The 22,500-nt window shown below is 41.4% G+C and overlaps 1 protein-coding gene and 1 long non-coding RNA gene across 4 annotated transcripts in view; one reads left to right on the top strand and one right to left on the bottom strand.

Annotated features, from left to right (window-relative positions):
* LOC135103672 (uncharacterized) overlaps window positions 1-22,500 on the top strand; it is a 174,359-nt gene that overhangs the window by 72,779 nt on the left and 79,080 nt on the right. For both annotated transcript variants that reach the window (XR_010270159.1, XR_010270160.1), the window contains exon 2: window positions 1,056-1,120. This is a non-coding gene — a long non-coding RNA (uncharacterized LOC135103672). The remainder of the gene's footprint in view (window positions 1-1,055; window positions 1,121-22,500) is intronic.
* LOC135103671 (contactin-5-like) overlaps window positions 1-22,500 on the bottom strand; it is a 78,366-nt gene that overhangs the window by 45,947 nt on the left and 9,919 nt on the right. The window lies entirely within an intron of this gene.

Consider the following 22,500-nt stretch of genomic DNA (forward strand, 5'->3'; position numbering starts at 1 on the left):
TACTACTACTATTTCAAATTATGGAAACGATTTTTTGCTAATTACGAAATTGTTATATTACGAAATAGTTATGGTTTGACTGACTGACTGATTAACTAACGAAGTAAGTAAGCAAGTAATTACGAAAAAAAGTAACTTACTATCCAACTAATTAACTAACTACTACTAATACTAATACTAATACTAATACTACTAATAATAATACTAATACTACTCCTACTTCCGCCATCACCACCACCACCGCCGTCAGCGCCGCCGCCGCCGCCGCCGCCGCCGCCGCCGCCGCCGCCGCCGCCCTACCAGTGTCGCGGCAGTGGGGGTTCAAGTAATAAAGTGTAAATAATGCAACCGAGTATTTCACCTGATTATGACCCTCATTAGTGCTCATGTAAATTGTGTTCGCGCCGCTCACCGATGGCAGACACTTCGTTAGGGTGTGTGTGTGTGTGTGTGTGTGTGTGTGTGTGTGTGTGTGTGTGTGACTGGTGGTATTACTTTTGTATTATGTTTTTGTGCGGCTTGTTGTTGTTGTTGTTGTTGTTGTTGTTATTATTGTTATCGTTATTTATTATTATTGTTGTTGTTTGTTTGTTATCTTATTATTATCATTATTACTCTTATTATTATTATTATTATTATTATTATTATTATTATTATCATCGTTATTTTTATTATTATTATTATTATTATCATTATTATTATTATTATTATTATTATTATTATTATTATTATTATTATTATTATTATTATTTAATTTTTATTCTTTTTTATTATTATCATCATTATCATTATTATCATTATCACTAGACCATGGAAAGACATGTAACGATTAGAGAGAGAGAGAGAGAGAGAGAGAGAGAGAGAGAGAGAGAGAGAGAGAGAGAGAGAGAGAGAGAGAGAGAGAGTGTGTGTGTGTGTGTGTGTGTGTAGCAAGTGCACCGCGGGACCTTTTCGAGGCTCTTATCCTGCACCGATTATTGAAGCTTTATCCCCTGATTGCAGAACAGGACTCGCGTGTATGGCTTGGTGTGCTGATATTTTCTCTCTGCTTACAGTGAGTGAGGCTGAGGCACATGCTGAACTTAGACGGACAAAAGGCATTGAATGGGAAAACCTGAGGGTGAGTGTGCATAAAACTAAGGATCATGATTTAATTTGATGGTGGTGGCACTGTAGTGACTGATGTAATCGCTGAATTGGTAACTGTAATAGCTGAAATAATTAATAACTATAACTAAGTCACTTATTATAATATGTAATAGCTGAAATAGTAGCGATAAGAATTGTAATAGCTCAATCAATAAATGTAATAACAAATAATGAATGCAATAAGTTAAGTAGTAAGTATAATAATCATTTTTAATAACTGAAGGAATAACTTTCTTAACTGTTACAACCTTAGTAATTAATTTAACAGCTGAAGCAATAACAAATAACGTCTGTAATAAACGAAGCAATAACAACTAAAATAATAACTAAACATAGCTACACCTGAATTTACCTTTGCAATATAACTAAAGGTGCTTACATTTATATTCACGCCGAGTCTAGAGGAAGGGAGTGTGCCTTTATTCCACTTTATATGTGTATATGTGAGGGGTATATGTGTGTGTGTGCGTGTGTGTGTATGTCTGTATGAGGGAGCGCAACATATGTACTGGGATTAGAGGTACACTGCAGAATATTAGAGTGCTTGAATGTGCTATACGTGGAAGGGAGGCGGCAGAGGCAGACGAGAGCAGAGTGGCCTAAATAGTGAATCCTTTGAATATGCGGGGAATTTTCTTATTTAGGAGGCGTCATTTGGGCAGGAGATGGCGGTGCAGGTGTTGGTGTGGCGGTGCAGGTGTTGGTGTGGCTGAGGACGTTTATGGAATTGTTGCTTTTATTGATACAAGTGACTCCTTTCTCTTTCTCTTTCTTTCTCTCTCTTTCCCTCTCTTGGATGCATTGAACACATACACACATATATATAAAAACGCAAGAATATAAAAGAAGCTTCAAGAAACTGTCCCTTTAAGAAACATACCTACTTATTTACACACATCATCCTCATCCATAAATTTGTGTAATCTTTTAAAAATCTCCCTAATGACTCGACTCTAACAACCATTTTAATGAGCTTATTTCATTCATTAGTCACTGTTTAAGAAGCATTTCCTTACTATCTCTTCTTTTATCTAACTTTATGAAGCTTGAACTCATTGTTTCTTGTCCTAAATTTTGTATGCTACGTAAGAAGAATGTATCTCGATGTTAGAGCAACCTCCCACACACCAAACAATACGGCCGCACCACACACACACACACACACACACACACACACACACACACACACACACACACACACACACACACACACACACACACACACACACACACACACACACACACACACACACACCAAATCTACCTTCCTCCCTTTATAAGACCCACTAGACACACAAACCTTCCTCTCCTTCACCCTTCCTCCTCTGCTTTCACACACACACACACATACACACACACACACACAAGGAACAAAATCTACGAGACAGCAGTCCCCACGAACACAGCCTACCGTTCTAAAATCAGCCTGCCCTGTGTGGGGAACTTACGAGACCCTCCCAGAACCCCGAGAACCTAATGGCGCGGAAGAAACTGCCCGGATTAGAACCTCCAAGAAAAATCAGCTCGGAACAAGAATTAGGAAATCTCTTTACTGGGGAAGGAGAGAAGCTGGGGAGGAAGAAAAGGAGTTAGGGGAGTGTGGGGATTGTCGGGGCGTGGGGGAGTGGTGCATAGTGAAGCTGGAGGAGTAGTTACCGAGAAACCTCCTCCTCCTCCTCCTCCTCCTCCTCCTCCTCCTCCTTTAGGGATAAGACGATGGAAGAGAGCAAGAGAGAGAGAGAGAGAGAGAGAGAGAGAGAGAGAGAGAGAGAGAGAGAGAGAGAGAGAGAGAGAGAGGATCATTGAGGGCGGGAACTATACAGAAACTATATTCGAAAAACGAGGGAAGGAAGGAGGAAGGGAGGGAGGAAAGGAGGGAAAGAGAGAGAGGCTGAGACCATGGTTACGGAGAGGGAGGAGACGGGAAGGAATGATGGAGGGAAGGATGGGAAGGAGGGCTAAGAGCGACGTGGGAAGGAGGGAGGAGAGGGGAAGAAGAGGCGGTAAGGTTTGGGAATACAGAAAAGGAGAGATGCAGAGAGAGAGAGAGAGAGAGAGAGAGAGAGATGATGATGATGATGATGATGATGATGATGATGATGCCAATAGGAAGAAAGGATAGGAGAGGAATACAAGGATAGAATTACTGGAAGAATGGAACGAGAGATACAAGATAACAATAAGTAAAGAAAAGACGGAAAGAATATGGAAAAGGAATAGCAGACAAAAGAAAAATGCCTAGAATAAAATGAGGAAGAGATACACTAAGGGACCAGACTGGAAAAAAAAAGACAAGAGAAATGAAAGAGAGGAAGACAGTAATAAGAAGGAGAATAAAAAGAATAAAAATAAAGAGATAATAAATAGAAGGTTAGGAGAGATGGATAAAAAAAAATTCCAACATCAAATAGAGGACGTAAGGAAAGAAAGAAAAGTGAAAAGACAAATAGAATACAAGGAAATTCAATAAAGAGTACTAGGAAAGAGAATATAGAGAAGGAGAGACGAAGAGGAGGCTTGGAAGAAGACAAAAGAGATATATAAAAAAAAATCTTAGAAATAAAAGGGAAACGGACAGATTGAATAACAGTGACTAAGAGGAACAGAAGATGGAGAGGGGAAGGGAGAGAAGGAGAGGCTGGGACACTGACTGAGTGTGTGGGAAGGGAGAGGTTAAAGCTATGATTAGAGAGAGAGAGAGAGAGAGAGAGAGAGAGAGAGAGAGAGAGAGAGAGAGAGAGAGAGAGAGAGAGAGAGAGAGAGAGAGAGAGAGAGAACTCGGTACCGAAAAATACAAGAGAAACCTTTCCGGAAAAAAAAACAACGAAATGAAAACTGAAACCAGAGGGAATGACAATGAGAGAGAGAGAGAGAGAGAGAGAGAGAGAGAGAGAGAGAGAGAGAGAGAGAGAGAGAGAGAGAGAGAGAGAGAGAGAGAGAGAGAGAGAGAGAGAGAGAGAGAGAGAGAGAGACGGGAAACCACTTTAAAAAAATGAAAAAAAAGTTAAAGTGAATCGAGCCGAGGAACTAGAAACCCACGAAAACACACACACACACACACACACACACACACACACACACACACACACACACACACACACACACACACACACACACACACACACACACACACACACACACACACACACACACACACACACACACACACACACACACACACACACACACACACACACACACACACACACACACACACACACACACACACACGAGAGAGAGAACGTAAACGAAAACACATACACATACGCACCAAAATAATAAATAAATAAATAAATAAATAAAAAATAAAAAATGACAAACTAAACTAATAAAAATTCGATTGGCCAAATAAATCAAAGCCTTTAGAAAGTCAACATAGGAAAAGACGAAACGTAAAAGGAGAAAGTAAAGGGAATATATAAGAAAACATTAAATATATAAATAAAGAAAACACTGAAAAACAATCAATTAAAAACAGTTAAGGAAATAGAAACGTGAAAAAATTAATCACGACTAATTTCCCACCTCTCTTTTCCCCTTCCCCTCGAAAGACAAGTGGTGTTCTTCCCCTCACTCTTCCCTCAGCGCTCTGTACTTCCCCATCCTTCCCTAAATGCCCCACCTTCCCAGCCAATAACCTGCTCCTATTGGTCCTTCACCTGAGTCTCAAGCGCCAGTCAGAGTGCGAGTAGCAATAGTAGTGCAATAACGCTGAGAGAGAGAGAGAGAGAGAGAGAGAGAGAGAGAGAGAGAGAGAGAGAGAGAGAGAGAGAGAGAGAGAGAGAGAGAGAGAGAGAGAGAGAGAGAGACTTCCCCTTCATACATACATACATATATACATACTTATATTCACGGGACACGTATATCTTCTGGAAGGTAAAAAAGGGGAAAGAAAGAAAGAGAAAATGGTAGGTAGGACGAAAAAAATGAAAGGAAATGTCAGATGAATTTATAGATAGAAGAGACAAGCCAAGATAAAGAATAGATAAAAGAAGACAGGCACCTAATGACGAACAAACACACACACGAGGGATATGTCACTACACACACACACACACACACACACACACACACACACACACACACACACACACACACACACACACACACACACACACACACACACACACACACACACACACACACACACACACACACACACACACAGGAATATTGCATCACGAAGCTGCGGAAACTCATATTTCAGCCCCGCGGGAGTGTGTGTGTGTGTGTGTGTGTGTGTGTGTGTGTGTGTGTGTGTGTGTGTGTGTGTGTGTGTGTGTGTGTGTGTGTGTGTGTGTGTGTGTGTGTGTGTGTGTGTGTGTGTGTCTGCGCGCGTGCGTACGTTTTCGCGCGCGACAATTATGTGTACGTGAGTTGGCCATGTACGTTGTTTCATAATGTGTAGAAAGAAGAAGAGAGAGTGATTGTGTGTACACTTGACTGTAGTTTCATAATAACGCCTCCTGTAAGCTAAAATAATAATAATGATAATCATAATAATCATACTACTACTACTACTACTACTACTACTACTAATAATAATAATAATAATAATAATAATAATAATAATAATAATAATAATAAATTGGCGGCGGAGTTGATGAGGAAACGTGCTTCCGTATAAAAAAAGACATTGGGACATACTACGTTTATTTTAGAAATTTATTATTCTTTTTAATCCTCTGTGACAACTAAATTTGCTGATCCTCCTCCTCCTCCTCCTCCTCCTCCTCCTCCTCCTCCTCCTCCTCCTCCTCCTCCTCCTCCTCCTCTTGTTAAGCTCTGCCTTGCAAGGTATACATTTTGCACTCCTTTATCTATTCATGTGGCTTTTACATTTGTACGTACCTGAGTGTGTAATGCGCGCTCACATGTTTGTGTGTGTGTGTGTGTGTGAACTAATTCAGTTACGGATATACAAACAGACTGCACGCGCCCACTGGTCCCTGAGCAAGCTATCCGCTGGAAAAAGAATGCATTAGCCCGGTTGAATGACCACACACACACACACACACACACACACACACACACACACACACACACACACACACACACACACACACACACACACGCGCGCGCGCGGCGGAACTACCTTATTTACACCCTCGTGACGTGTTCCCGGTGACCACATATAAAGAGGCGCATGCTACGGCAAGGCCAGGTCAGGAATCACAGGTCACAGGTCCCTTAGTCATGTCTTGGATCGGTTTTTTTTTTTATTTATATCTCTATTTATTTGTTTATTTATTCTCTATTTACGACTTGAAATGAAAAAAATACGTCATTGTATAATTGTTTCCCGTGACTGAATAAAAATCCGTGGACCAAACTATGCAATTACAATAGTTATTTCCCATGGCTTTGAGGTTGGTTTTGTTAAGGGTTTCGGCAGCATCATTTTCAGGAGCTGTAGTGTAGAAGTAATAAGGCCTTGCAAGACTAATTTCATGGTTCTAATGATAGTTTAAAGATTATTCGGCAACTACAAAGGGGGAAAGAATATTCATAAGAATTTAATTTATGTCTTTTTATGGCGTTTGCATGTAGACCCCAAAGACCCTAAAGCTTATACTGGTTACATCAAAATATGAACCCCTAGTCATTTCTCACGAGGAAGCCAAAGCACGTAGCTGTAATAGTCATTGGTCATGGCTAAACAAAAATTGCTCTTACTTACTAGTCTAAGTATTCAGATTATTAGTACCGAGTCAAGAGGAGACCTTGAAAGAAGATCAGACTAATTTATGGATGGGTATGATAGATGGAAGTACTCATTTATAGAAATTTTCAGCCAGGGAATGTCACGCGGAATAGTCTTATTGCTTGCTGCAGCTTTCTTTATTATTTATTTATTTATTTTTATTATTATTATACCCATGAAATGAAGAGACATCAGTTACAGTGCAATAACTGCTCGTATGGGAAGTACCGAGCCGCCTCTCTCATACAGAACAGGCGAACAGTCCCCCAGGCCTCACCTCTGTCGTGACCCACTGCACCTACCTCCCTCTGCTGGTGATGAGGTGAAGTGCAGAAAACTCCTCGATCAGTAAATATTCCTTTCTCTCTCTCTCTCTCTCTCTCTCTCTCTCTCTCTCTCTCTCTCTCTCTCTCTCTCTCTCTCTCTCTCTCTCTCTCTCTCTCTCTCTCTCTCTCTCTCTCTTGTTTTGTTTTATGTGTTTCGAGATTAAGGCGGAAGTGTGAGGTGTGAAGATAAAAGTATTAACTTCTAACGTAAAGAGATGAATGCTTTATATCATTGTGTAATCCTTTGTGAGCATCGGGGAGAAAAATGTGTCGCTGTCAGAGAGAGAGAGAGAGAGAGAGAGAGAGAGAGAGAGAGAGAGAGAGAGAGAGAGAGAGAGAGAGAGAGAGAGCGTAAATAATGTTACCCAAAAATAGTAAAAATGAAGAAAATAGTAGTTTTAGTAATAGGAAAAGTAATAGTAGTGGTGTGGTAGTAGTAGTAATAGTAGCAGTAGTATTAGTAGTAGTAGTAGTAGTAGTAGTAGTAGTGGTAGTATTAATAGCAACAGTAGTTGTGGTAATAGTAGTAGTAGTAGTAGTAGCAGCAACAGCAGCAGCAGCAGTAGTAGTAGTAGTAGTAGTAGTAGTAGTAGTAGTAGTAGTAGTAGTAGTAGTGGTAGTAGTAATAGCAACAGTAGTAGTAGTAGTAGTAGTAGTAGTAGCAGCAGCAGCAGCAGCAGCAGCAGCAGCAGCAGCAGCAGCAGCAGCAGCAGCAGCAGCAGCAATAGCAGCAGCAGCAGTAGTAGTAGTAGTAGCAGCAGTAGTAATACTAGTAGTGACAATAATATAATATGTAGTGTTGGGTAATTTCATTTACTTGTAGACAGTTAATAATGAAAAAAGTAGTTGTAGTAGTAGTAGTAGTAGTAGTAGTAGTAGTAGTAGTAGTAGTAGTAGTAGTAGTAGTAGAAGAAGTAATAGTAACAGCAGCAGCAGCAACAGCAGCAGCAGAATCAGTAGTAACAGCAGCAGTCGTATTAGTAATAACAATAATATAATACAGTGTTGAGTATGTGCGGGTGCAATGCGTGGCTGTCTCATCCTTCCTTGCATTGCTGGCGCTGCGTCCAGGCGGGAATGTGAAGCCTTTTGACAATGTGGCGGCGTGAGGAGTGAGGCTCAGACCCGCTCGCCTCCCTGCCCTCACCTGGCCTCACCTGGCGGGACCTTTAATTAAATACAAGATCAAGGGAAACCAGGCCTCTTCACTCACATCACTCGCTGGCCAAAATCCTTCCCTGCTTTCGAGTGACGCCGCGGTGCAGAGTGCTGGCTGGACACTTGCGGCTTAGAGTGGTGTGTGTGTGTGTGTGTGTGTGTGTGTGTGTGTGTGTGTGTGTGTGTGTGTGTGTGTGTGTGTGTGTGTGTGTGTGTGTGTGTGTGTGTTTTGAAGCGTCCTTTATCTTTCCGCTGTTTCTTTCCTTTCATTTTCCGCATGTAATGTTTTGGTTTTCCGTTCTGTTGTTCTCACGTATACTTTTCCTCTTTCCGTATTTTTCTTCCTTTTTCTATTTCTTCCTTTTTACACTTATATTTATTTCCCTCTTCCTCTTTTTTTTTTCATCTCGCCAGCGATTTGCTTTTTCTTTTCTTTTTTCTATGAGCAGATTTATTTCCTTTCCGTTTATGTTTTCCGTTTCCTTATTTCTCACGTGCTATGTTTTCTCTGTTTTTCCCACGTGTATTTTTATTTATTCACAGTCTTATTTTCTCTATTTTTTCCCCGAGTGCGATGAATTTTCTCTTTTCTGCATTGGTCAAATAATAATAAATACATCTCTCTCTCTCTCTCTCTCTCTCTCTCTCTCTCTCTCTCTCTCTCTCTCTCTCTCTCTCTCTCTCTCTCTCTCTCTCTCTCTCTCTCTCTCTCTCTCTCTCTCTCTCTCTCTCTGAAGATTCCAGTCCCAAAGGAGATTGTTGTCCAAAAAGAAAGCCCCAAAAATTACTACCAAATTACAACTTTCCTTCATTCCCTCTTACAAACACTCCTCTTACGTATTCTCACCAAGCAGGGCAAGGCAAGGCAACAAGCTGTACAGGGGCAGAGGAGCTTAGGGTTGGGGCGGCGTGAATATCTGTTCCCGTCAGCAGCGTGTAAGTTATATCTCGATTAATTAGTCTGCTTTTTCCGCACCACTTCGCGCACCGCCCTAATTCATCATGCAGGATCAGGCGAGCTTGATTAATAATACCCGTGCAAAATAAGAAACTCATTTGCATCGCTGTTAAACCATCCGAGAAATGCTTATAGTAGGGGCTTCTCTCATCTGACTGCCTGCCTTCCTTCCTGTTCTCTCTCTTTCTTCCTTCCATCCATGTCACCTTTTGTATCGATCCATTCATCCCTTCCTTATTTTCTTATCTTAATGTCGCTTTCGAGCCAAATCTTTTCCTGGTCCAGATTTCTCCCGGATGATGCCACTGCTTGGGCACCATATCGAGACGACAGCATAAAAACATCACTCAAGTATTTTATATATTCTTACGTATTACCAACTATTTTCTTTTAGGTTTTTATTGACAAATTACCATTGCTTCATTGTATGTGTATATGTTAGGATAGAGATTTGGTTCGACACCGCTATATGATTCTGTTGTTCCGTTGCATTGCTGTCAAACGGTCAGTCTTTTAGTAAGTCAGTCATTCAGTCAGTAAGTCTTTTAGTAAGTCAGCCACTCCGTCCAGTTCGTCAATCAGTCAATTTCTCCCTTCTATCTCCTCTTCTGCTCGTTTCCGTCTCTTTCTCTCTTTTCTTTTCTCTTCTCCATTCCATCCCTTTCTCATTCTTTCCCTCATCCTTTCTATACCCTCCTCATCCTATTCATCTTATCCTCCTCTTATTTTTTCCATTCCTCTTTCCCCTTCCTTCGCTTCCTCTTACTTCCAACAACTCTCCCTCTATGTCTTTTACGCCTTCCATCCATCCTCTCCTCCCTTCTGTCCCCTTCCTTCCAACCCCTCTTCCTCTCTCTCCTTCTCCTTCCATCTCATTCCTTATTCCTTCAGACTCCTCCTCCTCCTCCTCTTTCTTTCATTTCAACTTTCCTTTCACCCCTTTCTACACTTCATTCATTCTTCTTTATCCTTTTCTCTCTGTTCCAAGCCCCGTGTAGCCAAACACAGCCCTCCGCCAGCCTGTTCATTGCCACACACACCTACACCCCACGCCCCCACCTACCCCTACACCTGGCGCAGTCCAATCAGTGCTGTACCTGCCTCGATGTGCCGCCCTCAGGGGTTTGTCTCTGTTTGAAAAGCTGGTAATTATGAGGGTCGTGGATATTGTTTTTTTTTTGTGTGTGTTTGGTGTGTTCCTTTATGTATGGGTGTAGTATTTTTGTCCTTTTTGTGTGTGTGTGTGTGTGTGTGTGTGTGTGTGTGTGTGTGTGTGTGTGTGTGTGTGTGTGTGTGTGTGTGTGTGTGTGCGCGCGCGCGCGCGCGCGCGCGGGCGTGCTTTTATGTATGGATATTTTTTTCTCTCTCTCTTTCTCTGTGTGTTTCTGTTTTCATGTGTGGATGTTTAATTTTTTCTCTCTCTCTCTCTCTCTCTCTCTCTCTCTCTCTCTCTCTCTCTCTCTCTCTCTCTCTCTCTCTCTCTCTCTCTCTCTCTCTCTCTCTCTCTCTCTCTCTCTCTCTCTCTCTCTCTCTCTCTCTCTCTCTCTCTCTCTCTCTCTCTCTCTGTGTGTGTGTGTGTGTGTGTGTGTGTGTGTGTGTGTGTGTGTGTGTGTGTGTGTGTGTGTGTGTGTGTGTGTGTGTCTGTGCGTGTGTGCGCGCGTGCGCGCGCGCGCGTGCGCGCGCGGTATTGGATGTGATTTAACTATACGGAACCACGCGCACACACACACACACACACACACACACACACACACACACACACACACACACACACACACACACACACACAATACCCATTACAGTGCGAGTACATGGAAACCAATTAGTCATATAAACAACAACAACAACGACAACGACAACGACTACGACGACGACAACAACAGCAACCATCTCCTCACAAAGGCTTTACTGGCATGGTAATTACATCCGCTCTTTTATGTTAATCACTCAGACACATTATTAGTCACAATTACAGGCGGAGTAATAAGATTAATTCGTGTATCCTCCCTCACTCTACACAGCGCCAGGTGAAGGGAGCGGCGGAGTGGCAGGTACGGTTAGGTAAACTATACAACTGCTTGGAACGCTGTGAACTCTGTGAAGGAAGTGGTTATTGGAAGGGTTTAAAATTAAAATGCTTAGAGAAATAAAAGGACGGACTGGAAAGAAAAATGTATCGTCACCAATTGTGAAACCGTGATTTTTTTTTTTTTTTTTTATTTTTCCGAATTCTACATAAAAAGAACATTGGAACTTTTCGAAATTCTTTTTTTCCTTCTATTTTGTTCACTTTGAACAACGGAAACCTATATGGATAAAATTCATTGATATTTTTTTTGTTTTGTTGGTTTTGTGTGTGAAGGAGATGACGAGATGGCAGAAGAGGACAAAAAATGCAAGATAAATAAAATGCTTCTTCCCCTGAAAAGTTGAATAGAAAAGGTTAGAAAATAAAACATTGGCCAATATAGTTCTGTCTCGATGTTCCTCTCTTTAACAGTTCAAGTGACGAGAAGGAAGGAGGGAAAACAGAAACAGGCAGATAATTCAAGAGTAAACTAAAGAGCGATTATCATAAATTAGCAAACTCTCATCTCCGTAAGTGAAATTTTAATAATCTGCAAACTGCGTGTTAGAATTCTCGGAAAACACAGATATTTCACAGTATTAAAGGAGATAGATGAATTGCAATAGTTAAAACTTTATAATAGAGGCTGCGGCATCATGTGATGGTAATGATCTTAATGAACTGGAAGGAGAGGGAAGCTGGAATAAAACATGAACATCCCGAATTTTATCTGTTTATTTATCCATTTTGTTTGGTGTATTTATTAATCTTTTTATCTTAGTTTATTTGTGTATTTGTTTATGTATTCGTCATTCATTTTACTTGTTTTTTTATGTATTCGTTTATTTATTTTATTCTATTTTATCTTTTTATATTTGTTATTTTTTATATTGTTATCGATGGAGGTTTCCTTATCCACGTGCGCTGGTAACAGTCTTCTTGAAATAGAACAGAAAGAAAAATTATACATACATGAAACTCACATTAATTTTTTTTTTCTATGATATTGAATTTTAAAGCGGAAAACAAGGTTCCTGACCCGTACATACAAAAGTGGCCGGTACGATAACGTGGTGGTGGTGAGTCTTAATTAAATGGACGAAAAGAAAAAAAATTATAAACCTCAAACTTTTTTCTCAGGTATTATTATATTGAAATAGAATATTCATCATGTAAGTGGAAGAACAGGAAGGCATGCGTACATACATACATTCATACAAACAGACTGGTTTGTGTTCACTCAACTGTTTTGCTGCTATGGTCCTCCTTTGTCAACATTCGAGGCACTGTAGATAATGCTTTCATTGAGAGAGAGAGAGAGAGAGAGAGAGAGAGAGAGAGAGAGAGAGAGAGAGAGAGCCACTTTAGTCGTTTCCAGGCTGCAGATCTAGTTAAAAGACTGAACCTCAAAAGTAAATAAGTAAATAAATAAATAAAAATAAATAAATAAATAGATAACAAGTGTGTAAAAATTCTACAAATGATTAAGTATAAACAAATGTGTAGCAGCAGAAGGGTCCATACTTGCAGCTCCTACGTACTTAACAACTCTTATTTCCTTATTACCACTTACATCCACTGAGCAACTGACAGACTCCACCTTACTACAATAATGGATTGACATTTCACTTACATCACCATTTCTGCTCAAATCTAACCAGAGAAAAGATGCAGCAAAAAACTCCTTCCTCAGACACTGTTGATAATGCAGTGATTAGAATAAATGAATAAATAAAAATACTATATGCAATAACGACTAAGAATTTCACTCCCATTGCTAACTATGATAAGATAATACCAGAAGAAACCTAACGTAACGTAACCTATTGTTAATAATACAACAAAACCAGACAAAACCTAACCTATTGCTAACGATAATAAAACAAAACCAGATGAAACTTAACCTAACCTATTCCTAACGATTATACAACAAAACCAGACAAAACCTAACTAACAATAATTAAACTGTACCGGACGAGACCTAACCTAACCTACTGCTCGCTATAATAAACCCTTAGCAGACAAAACGCGCTGCAAAACTCATTGCTCATACGCTGTCAATAGTACGATTACGAAAAAAATTATACCCGACAGCCACCGCCTGCAATGTCTTTAATTATGCAATGATGAAGCGATGATCCGAACGAGCGATTAAGGCAGACAGTGAGCAAGAGGCGATGATGCGGCGTCCGTGCTTGTATCCCTTGTCTGGCGAGTGTCCGTCCGGATGATGGATGGACGCGTGATGGACGGCGTAGGGGGAGGCGGGCAGGAGTGGCGGTGGAAGGTGGTGTATAGTGCTTCAGAAGGGAGGGATGTGAGCGATTTGGTGGCTGTGATGCGGGAATGGCAGTAGTGAGGAGCGGTATAGAAGGGAGAACTGAAGGGTTGTTATCTTTTATCAGTACATGTGACCCGTGAAAGAATGAAGGCATTATCGTGGACTTATTTTTTTCATTTATTTATTTTTATTTTTTTATTTTTTATTTTTTAATGGAAGACGAGATTTATATAGTGAACTTGCAAGATGCGATCATAAAGAAAAAATATTATAAACTGTTTTTAAAAATAATAGAAAGTAAAGAGCGAGAAAATAAATCATCTTTTTATGGAAGATGAATGCATAGTAAGCATAATATAATAGTGAACAAAAGAGAGAGAGAGAGAGAGAGAGAGAGAGAGAGAGAGAGAGAGAGAGAGAGAGAGAGAGAGAGAGAGAGAGAGAGAGAGAGATTGAAAAGTTAGTCAATTTGTACTTGTGAGATAACGAAAAAAAAATGTAGTAAATATTTTCTAATGGAAGATTACTGTAGAATAAGCGAGGTGTGAGAGCGAAGAAGAAAGAAAGAGTATCGAGTCTTTTAGATGAGAAAAACGAAAGAAAATTAACGTTAATCGATACTTTTGCTCTAAGAGAACGAAACATATATAATATGTTTATTTTTTTTATGGAAGACAGGTACAAAGTAATGGAGAAAGAAAGAAAGAAAGAAGGACTATTAAGTCTTTCAGAAGAAATAATGGAAAATTAACGTTGGTTTTACTAGCAGTGAGACAACGAAGCAATATTTAATATTTTTTTTATGGAATAAGGATAGAGAGTTAGATGTAAGAGAGAAAGGAAGAAAGAGCTTTTAATGTTTCAGAAGAGGGAAATATGGGAAAATTAATCTTGATCTATACCTGTGACCCTTGAGACAACGAGACGTGATGGGTGTAAGATGTAAGACGGATGTGTAGTGAAGTAGTGAAGGATGGAGACGCGATCGTGAATAAAGAAAGGAAGAAAGAAAGAAGCACTCTCATGTATGGAGCAGTAAAGGACAAAAATTATGAATGTGGTGTGTTAAGTGGATGGGTGTTCACTTAGAGCACTTTAGGGGCGTCATTAAGTGTTGTTAAGTTTTGTGTGAGAGTAAAGAGGAGAGACGGGAGAGAGGTGGTGGTGGCGGAGGGGAGGCAGGGGTGGCGGAGTGCACAAAGGAAGGAGGAAAGGAAGGAGTTATGGTGTGAAGTATTATGAAGGAGGAGGTGGAGAAATGTTTGGGTGATCTTTGGCGTGTGTGGTTGTGAGGCGGTGCTTTCTGCTGGTGCTTTGTTTGAGGGTGGAGGTGTATTAATGCTGCTGTTACTACTACTACTACTACTACTACTACTACTACTACTACTACTACTACTACTACTACTACTACTACTAGTGTTTATTCTTTGATTTTTGTTTTCTTCGTTAATTTTTTGAGGTTACTTTTTGTGACCGTATTATTAGTACTACTACTATTACTATTATTACTAATGGTAGTAATAATTATTGTGTAGTTGTTAACACGTTCGACTCACAATCGAGAACGCCTGAATTGGAGTCATAAGCGCGGCGAGGCAGATGGCGTAATGTGGCCCCTGTTCACCAGCAGCAAATGGCCAAAAGATATAAGCCGAGGGTTGTGGTCTCTGTCTCGGTGTGTGGCGTGCGACTGGTCCCGATCCTGTCCAAAAGGTCGGTCGCTCTGTTCGCTGTGCTCCTTCCGTAAAAGAATGGATGGCTGGATGCCTGGCAGACGAACGTGCGTGAATGACTACCACCACCAAACCATCTCAATACCACCAGTCTTATCCAACTTTCTCAAACACCCACACTCTGCTACCTCACGACCCAACGACTTACGACACACGGCGCACGACATACGACACAACGCACGACACACGACGCACGACGCACGACCTACGACGCACTACCTATGCCATCACACGCACCTCTCTCATGTGTACCTTGAACAATACAACTCAATCAACGCGGCACGGACGACTGGCATGCATCGTTCAGCTTCGATTTGGTAGAAAGAATAGAGGGAGATGGACAGGAGCCGTATAACACTGGCCGGCGAAAGGGCAAGAGAGGCGCGGGGCTGCTGGGGGGTGACGCACGGCAGGCAGTAACGCGCTAAAAAGTCACGTAAAGGAAAGGTCTCAGATGCTTTATTTAAACGTGACTTGTAAGGTGGAGTAAGGTGCCTCGATCTTCTCGTAAGTAATGTCTGTGTGTCTGTATGAACGCTCTGTGACGTGACGTGAATCTTACGTGACTGGCTTCCTGAGTGGGATCTTTCTTTCTTTCTTTCTTTCTTTCTTTCTTTCGTTCTGATACTCGTCGTCTTTCTTCCTTGTTTCTTTCTTTTTTTTTTTACGTTTTAACATTTCCTTTGTTTTCTCTGTCTTCATTCTATTCCTCCAAGGGTTTATCTTCGTTTTCATCAGTAATGTCTGTCTTCTTTCAATTTCTATTTTGCTTTTTCCATTTTTTTTTTATTTTCCTTCTTTTGTTTGCCTTTCTTTTCTTCCTCTTTCCTGCTTCTTCCTGTAAAATGTAATCCTTGGTGCATGTCTTTCTTCATTCAATTTCACTCTCTATTCTTTTTAATATTTTCTTTGTTCACATTCTCCTTTTCTTTGTCTTCTCTTCTTTCTCCTAAGTGTGATTTTCTTTCATTTTTTCAGTTCCTCACTTTCTCTTCATCTTCTTTTCCGTCTTTTTTTTTTTACCACTCCTTCATCTCTTTGTTTTCATCTTCCTCCTCCTCCTCCTCCTCCTCCTCCTCCTCCTCCTCCTCCTCCTCCTCCTCCTCCTCCTCCTCCTCCTCCACCTCCTCCTCCTCCTCCTCCTCCTCCTCCTCCTCCTCCTCCTCCTCCTCCTCCTCCTTTCCTTAAGTGCTATTTTCTTTCTTTTTTTATTTTCCCTTTCTCTTTCTTCCTTTCTTTGTCCATGCCCTATTTCTCGCCCTGTTCTTCTTTCTTTTTTCTTTTCTTTGTGCCCCCCTCTTCTTTTTCTCTCGTTCTCTCCTTGTTCTTATCCTCCTCCTCCTTCTCTTTCTTCTTGTTCTTGTTACCGTGTCCTCCTTCTTCTCCTCTCCCTCCTTCTTTTTCCTTATTCTTATCATTCTTCCTGTTGGTCTTCTTCCTCGTTTCTCTCTTTGTTCTTTTTCCCTTCCGTCTTTTCCTCCTTGTTTTCGTTTTCATCTCCTCCTTGTCCTCCTCCTTCTGTTTTTACATTCCTCAGACCACCACCACCACCACCACTCCCACTCCCTTCTCGCACTCCACCTCACTACCACCACCACTCCTATTCCCCACGAGCCAGAGATCCCAGGTTCGAACCCCGGCCAGTCGGAAACCATTAAAGCGATACAGCCTCCTTTCAGCGGGCAATTCGTGTTTACCCAGCGCAGAATAGGGAGCGTGATATTTACGACCTTGCATTCACACACACACACACACACACACACACACACACACACACACACACACACACACACACACACACACACACACACACATAAGGAAGGCCGCCACTACTTTATCTGCCCCTGCCCTTCCTGCTTTGTGTGTGTGTCTATATATGTGTGTGTGTGTGTGTGTGTGTGTGTGGGTGGGTGGGTGGGTGGGTGGGTGAGTGTAGGTTTTCTCTCTCTCTCTCTCTCTCTCTCTCTCTCTCTCTCTCTCTCTCTCTCTCTCTCTCTCTCTCTCTCTCTCTCTCTCTCTCTCTCGTACCATCACGGCCTATTTTTTTCTTTTTTTGTGCCTGAAATTGCAACTCATTACTTTCATTCTTTCTTTAAGCCAGAGAGAGAGAGAGAGAGAGAGAGAGAGAGAGAGAGAGAGAGAGAGAGAGAGAGAGAGAGAGAGAGAGAGAGATGGGGGGGTGAAGAGGGAAAATTTAAACTTCTCCATGTAAGAAAATTGCTTTAGAAGAAACTCTAATTGAAGAAGTACAAGAAATATGGAACAGAGAGAGAGAGAGAGAGAGAGAGAGAGAGAGAGAGAGAGAGAGAGAGAGAGAGAGAGAGAGAGAGAGAAACAAAAATAGATCCACCTTAAGAAAGAAATATACTGAAAACAAGAAGGAAGAGAAAGTGAGAGAATAAAATTGAGAGAGAAAAAAAGTATTAACACGAAACAAAAGAAAATTTGATTACTGGAAGAAATAAAGAAGTGTGAAAGTAAATATTTCGACTTTGACGCGCTCAGAAAAGTAAGACGAGAGAGAGAGAGAGAGAGAGAGAGAGAGAGAGAGAGAGAGAGAGAGAGAGAGAGAGAGAGAGAGAGAGATGTTAGGGTAGAAAAAGTTTGAAATACATGAAAGGAAAAAAGAAAGAAAGGAAAAAAAATTGCAACACATTTACGTAAAACACATAACATTTAGCTGTAATAGGAGAGAGAGAGAGAGAGAGAGAGAGAGAGAGAGAGAGAGAGAGAGAGAGAGAGAGAGAGAGAGAGAGAGAGAATATCATCGTAATACGCGTCAGGAGAGATTATATTAAGCTCTTAACTCCACATAAGGGAGAAGAGAAAAAAAAATACAGCTAAGAGAAAACGGGAACTCGTTACACCCTTTTAGCGTAGAAAACGTAGTAACCATTCGTTTTCTTTCTTATGGCGGAAAGAAAGAAAACGGGTGAGGGAATATTTGTGAAAAGCAGAAGGCGGCAGAAGGAACTAAAAAGGCGAAGAAAGCAAGCTGTAATCTGACAATTCATTACGCTAGCTCATTTAGAGAGAGAGAGAGAGAGAGAGAGAGAGAGAGAGAGAGAGAGAGAGAGAGAGAGAGAGAGAGAGAAAGCTAGGAAAGAAAACGTAAAATCTGTTAGTTTATTTTGTCACGTGAGAGAAAGTGAGAGAAATAAAAGTCAATCGTTGCTCGAAGCTGCTTAGAGAGAGAGAGAGAGAGAGAGAGAGAGAGAGAGAGAGAGAGAGAGAGAGAGAGAGAGAGAGAGAGAGTAATGAAGTACCCTGAGATCTAAGTACATAAGAAGGATTGAAGTGACGATGCACTCTCCTCCTCCTCCTCCTCCTCCTCCTCCTCCTCCTCCTCCTCCTCTTGATCTTTTATTCTCTCCTCTACGTCCACCTCTTCCGTCTCCTTTCTCATATTTATCTTAGTTCATCCTTTCTCATGATTCATCGTTTGTCATCTTTACATATCATAACTCTCTCTCTCTCTCTCTCTCTCTCTCTCTCTCTCTCTCTCTCTCTCTCTCTCTCTCTCTCTCTCTCTCTCTCTCTCTCTCTCTCTCTCTCTCTCTCTCTCTCTCTCTCTCTCTCTCTCTCTCTCTCTCTCTCTCATCACCGGAATGCCTCTCTTCATGAAGGCCATTATGGCATTACCGAAGCGTAATTGAAAAAGCTCAGATGATGAGGTATTGAGAAATGATTGCCTGGTTACCTGAATAACTATTACTCTTTGTCTGATTTATATGTGGATCAACAGTGTAGCTTTCTGTTCTTTTTTTTTTGTGGGGAGAGTGATCTGCAAAGGATATTGGTGAGTATTGTGGGTAAGCGAGAGAGAGAGAGAGAGAGAGAGAGAGAGAGAGAGAGAGAGAGAGAGAGAGAGAGGTGGGGAAAGTCACATCAACAGACAGACAGACAGACAGGCAGGTAAGATAAACAAACAGGATAGAAGACAGACAGACAGCCAGATGGACAGACAGACAGACTGATATGGAGAGAAAGTGTGAGTGGGGGAGGGAACGGTAGATATCAAAACGGTGATATCAAAAAAAACTCAAGTGAAGTCATTGGCGATTCACGGATTGATGTTTTGCAGTGATTGTTGTTGTTATGTTCACGCCGCAAAGTTTAATTGATGCTTGCAAAACACTGCGATTGACGAATTCGTGGACACTGGTCTTGTTTGTTTACATGTTTGTCTGTCTGTTTGTTGATCTGCTTATCTGTCTGTCCCTCTATGTCTGTGTCTGTATGTCTGTGTATCTACTTGTTTACTTGTTTACTTGTTTGTCTGTTCGTCTGTTTGTTTGTCTGCCTGTCTGTCTACTTGTTTAAATGTTCTCTGTCCGTCTGTGTGTCATTGTGTCTGCCTGTCTACCTGTTTACCTGTTTGTCTGACTGTCCGTCCGCCTGTCTATCTACTTGTTTACCTGTTTTTCCGTCTGTCTGCCTGTCTATCATCTTGTTTACCTATTTGTCTGTCCAGTACTTGTTTGCTTCCATGTTTCTCTAAATGTCTATGTTTACTTGTTTGCTACCTTGTTTGTCTATCTGTCTGTGTACTGTTGCTTTTCTGCCTGTCCATCTGCCTATCTACTTGTTTACCTATTTGTCGGTGTACCCGCCAATCGCCGCCACTCGCCAACAGATCGGGAAACCAGAACGTTTAAATATTTGATGATGTTGACTTGCCTGGTGTAGTGTCCATTTCACGTCACTCTCGCCTCGTCTCTCGGAATGGGTAATGCGGGCGCGGGAATGTCCTCAGGTGTCCTCAGGTGGGTTAATTAACAGTACAAACCTCCGTGGTCTGCTGTGAGGGGCCTTCAGGTAGTGGACACACGAACACACGAGTACTGTGGCTCTGCGGGATGTGGTGTGGCGTGGTGTAGTGCGGTTGTGGTGTGGTGTGGTGTGTTTTGGTGTGATAGAGTGTGAATTTGTGTGGTGTGGTGTGGTGTTGTGTCGTGTGATGTGTCGTGGAGTGGTGCGCTTTGGTGGGGCTTGGTGTGCATGCTTTACTCTGGTATACTGTGATGTGGCTGGGAGGCAAATAAAATCTCTTACTTCTTTGTTATTTCCAGGACGTAAAACAAAAAGGTACACAATAAACGCAGAAGGCATGGTAGATACAGAACTGGACGAGAAAATGTTTTTAAGAGTTACGCTGATAGCCTGACAAAGAGCGACGACCAACAGAGGAAGGCTGGGTGATGATGGCTTTTGTCCTTCCGTGGAATAACAGAAGCTGAGAAGCTGATGTTGATGATGATGATGATATGAAGGAGTAGGATGTGGTGAAGGGCATCATCATCATCATCATTAAAGTAATTGTAATATCCTGCGTACCCTCAGTGGGTCCCTTCTACGTTGTTATGTCTTAATTGGGGTGTTGTGATTGTTATTGGTGGTCGTAGTACTAATGACGGGCACGGCACTGGAGGCGATAATGGTGATGGCATTAGTAACGAACATAATAGTGATTCAGTAGAAGATCAGGGGACCATATTTAAACCCTTTCCCTGGGATATGCAACAATTCTCGATACTAAAACCAATGTATGAAAATTGTATAAGCGTTTAGAAGAAAGAAAGAAATTATAAGGATAAGTTTTGCAGTTTCTAACCAGTATAATGTTTATAGATAGCTGTAGAACAAGGCGAAATCTCTCACAATGGATAGTGATTAAGGAAAGATGCGTCAAATAGCAGTGAAGGGGTTAGTGTACAAGGTGGTGATAGTGATGATGATGGTGGTGGTGACAGTGGTAACAATGCTGGTGATGATGGTAGTGATAATGGTGGAAGGTAATGGCACATAGTATCGTTCAGTACATTAATAGCAGGCGACACACAGCCCTAACACCCAAGGAAGCATTGAGGCAGCTCTGGCGGAGGAACCTGTTTGTGGGGAGACGCGGGGAAATAGTCACGGAGATGAGAGGAAGGGAGAGGAAGGAGGAAAAGTGAGTAAAAAGCGTTGGGAATATTAGATAAAAAATAAATAGATAAATAAATAAGTAAATAAATAAATAATAAAAATAATAATAAATAAATAAATAAACGACGAGAGGAATAAGATTGTAGATGAGAGGAGTGAAGGGCGAGAAAGTGAGAAAGTGAGAGTACAAAGGAGAAGAAAGTACGGAGATGGAAGGAAGAGAGAGTAAGGGTGTAGAAAGACGAGTTTAGTGTGAGTAGAAAAGCAAAGAGCGCAAAAATGCAAGGGAAAAGAAAAGTTTCACAGGAAAACGGCGATTAATGAGAGGATAAACAGGGAAAGAGAGAGTTTGTAAATAGAAGAGAAGACTTAGAGAGGAACAAGGCACCTGCTGCGAAAATAGAAAGAAGAATAAAGCCCATGAGAAAGAAAAACAAGAAAAATATAGCCGAAAAAATACTAAAGACCATTCAAAACAACTCATCCATCGAAAACCAAGACAAAAAGAAGAAAAGCGTGACTGTTAACCCTTTGACTTCTATTTGGTACAACTTTCCTTAACTACTAATCATTCTGAGACAACTTTCCCTGTTCTGTGGTCTCCTTCAATCTTTAAACTGGGTAGAAATTACAAAATCTATGCTTTTAATTCCCACTTCTTTTTTGTCGATGCTTTAAAAGATTTCATGCATTACTTATGGTGCTGAAAATTGTTTCATATCGCAGTGAAAGGGGTTAGGCTAGAAGAGAGAGAGAGAGAGAGAGAGAGAGAGAGAGAGAGAGAGAGAGAGAGAGAGAGAGAGTGTGTGTGTGTGTGTGTGTGTGTCAGCGCGTCGTCCCCTAAACTGGTGACTGTAAGGAAGGGTGATGGTGATGTCGTGATGGCGATGGCAGTCATAATACCGGTGATGGGGGCGGCGCCTCATAACAGCAGGACCCAGGAGCGCGCGGAGGTCAGGCCGGCCCAGGTGTCGCTAACAGCCCATAAAACTAATTCGCACCTGGCCCGGAAAGGTAATCAGTGGCGCCGATACTAACATTAAATCGCCAAAAAATGCAGCGGTAGTTACTCGCACCAAGGCTCAGGGTTCATTAGGCGGCAGTGCGCGGGTGTGGCTTTAATGGCGCACGCTGGATTTGACTAGCCTTTTTTTTTTTTTTACCCTACTGGTTTACATATTTTTAACTGCGTTTT

This window comes from Scylla paramamosain, chromosome 9 (assembly GCF_035594125.1).
Source record: "Scylla paramamosain isolate STU-SP2022 chromosome 9, ASM3559412v1, whole genome shotgun sequence".
NCBI lineage: Eukaryota > Metazoa > Arthropoda > Malacostraca > Decapoda > Portunidae > Scylla > Scylla paramamosain.